Source organism: Pinus tabuliformis, chromosome 3_2 (assembly GCF_031772625.1).
Source record: "Pinus tabuliformis cultivar Carrire ecotype Pingquan chromosome 3_2, CPIR1, whole genome shotgun sequence".
NCBI classification, from domain to species: domain Eukaryota; kingdom Viridiplantae; phylum Streptophyta; class Pinopsida; order Pinales; family Pinaceae; genus Pinus; species Pinus tabuliformis.
In genome coordinates, this window is record NC_142302.1 from 520,975,311 (window position 1) to 520,977,380 (window position 2,070).

At 41.5% G+C, this 2,070-nt stretch overlaps 1 pseudogene; it reads left to right on the forward strand.

The window, feature by feature from the left end:
• The first annotated feature begins 412 nt into the window (after positions 1 to 412).
• On the forward strand, positions 413 to 1,303 carry LOC149181608 (cysteine proteinase mucunain pseudogene; annotated as a pseudogene).
• The last annotated feature ends 767 nt before the right edge of the window (positions 1,304 to 2,070 follow it).

A 2,070-nucleotide genomic window follows, 5' to 3' on the forward strand; every position in this document is an offset into this window, starting at 1 on the left:
ATATTTGATTAATAGAATATACATTCCTTTATGGAATTTTAACATGGTATCAAAGCCCGTGAGGGCCTGGCCCCTCCTGGGCTTGGCCTATCTTAGGCTGAGGAAAATAAAGAGTTTGTTTGTCGATTCATTTTTTTTGGCTTGTCCATCCTAAGTACAATGTTCTCTATGAAAAGTTTGTAGCCCCCAAAAATCGTTACTCTCACATTTAATTTGATTCATACCGTTGGTGGGAAATGAATTTGGTCAGCGATTCATTGCAGAGGTTCCATAGAACTATGAGGTGAGGTAGCAGTTACAGTCCCTATTACAATCCCAACACTCGTGGATCTACATGTTGAGTGCGAGATCCAATTGTTGTATCTAAAGGAACAGTCTCCTGTGTTCTACACAATAGGTCTTCTTGTTCTACATGCAAAACCTGGAAATGGTAGAATATGTTGACGTCTCTGCATGCATATAGACTGAAGAAATTGGTTGCCTCAAATGGTTGGATAGTTAGGAGCGTTGATTCTTCCTGTTCATTATGTGGATCTGCCAACAACGATAGTGGTGCCTGATCGTGCCTCTATTTGCAAATCTGAGCCACGACGAATTCAGGGGCTCATATTTAGGTGCCAAGCTAGATACCAAGAATCTCTTGTTGAGGTCTCCTAGCCCTCGATACCAGTATTCCGATGGCGAGGATTTTCCAAAGTCCATTGACTGGAGAGAAAAGGGAGTCGGGGCTCCCGTGAAGGACCAGGGTTCATGTGGAAGTTGTTGGGCGTTCTCGACTATGGCAGTCGTTAAAGGAATTAATCAAATCATGAGCAGAAATTTGATTTCGTTGACTGAGCAATAACTGGGGGATTATGATACTTCTTACAACTAAGGATGTAACAGTGGCATCATGGATTACACTTTCGAGTTTATCATAAACAATGGTGGACTTGACAGCGAGGAGGATTACCCCTACACGACCTACGATGGATCATGTGATGCTTATAGGAAAAATGTGCATGTGGTGACAATCGATGATTACGAAGATGTGTCTGAAAATGATGAGAAATTGTTGAAGAAGATTGCGACGAATCAGCCAATTAGCGTTGCCATCGAAACCAATGGGAGGGAGTTCTAGTTTTACGAATCTCGTGTGTTCACTAATGCTTGCGGAACCCAGCTAGACCACGGTGTGACTCTGGTGGGCTATGGGTTAGAGTCTGGCACAGACTACTTGATTGTTAAGAATTCTTGGGGAAAGAGCTCAGGAGATGAGGGATTTATCAGATTGCAGAGATGGAGAAATTTGAAGCTTTGTTAATATGAAAGTTTAATTTTTTTTTTTTATGTCTTGGAATCATGGATAAAATTATTGTGCCTTTATTGAGCCTAGCTAACTAAATTTAGGTAAAGTTATTTTGTTAGAATTCATGACTCTAACAAATGACAACAGGTTAAGCATGGAGTTCCAAGATTTGATTGACAAAGAAAAATATGCCCAAGATGTGAAACGAGTAACATCAACGATTAAAGGATGATGGGCAACGAGGTGAAAGTGTGAATTTGTTTGTGTTTTTGGAATAGAATCTATTATGTTGTAATGTGAATCACAGTTTTAATATAAGCAAGTCTAGGATGTTTTGTAGTGGTCTTTGCAATGTATGTACTTGGTAACTCCAAGAGTTGGAGTTGTGTTGTAAGCCTTGTAAGTCATGTGTATCCCCATACAGTTCGTGGTAATCTAAAAACCACTTTGTATTTGCATTCTCAGTTTGTGGTAAGCCAGAAATCACATGTAAGAGTGAAATGGAATAGAGATTCATGTTGGCATGGTTTATGGTTAGCCGAGAAAACACTTGGCCTAGTTGAGTCAGGTATTTGGTGAGCCTTAGTCTCTGGAGTGCCCTAGTGGCAGGTTTGTAGCCTAGAGTGGCTGGAATGCCCTAGTGGCAGGTTTGTGGCCTAGAGTGGCTAGATTGCCTTAGTGGCATATTTGTGGCCTAGAGCAGCTGTGGTGACCCTTTGTGGCTGTGTTGAGCCTTCGTGGCTGAGTTGAACCTTCTGGCTGAGTTGAGCCTTGGTGGTTGT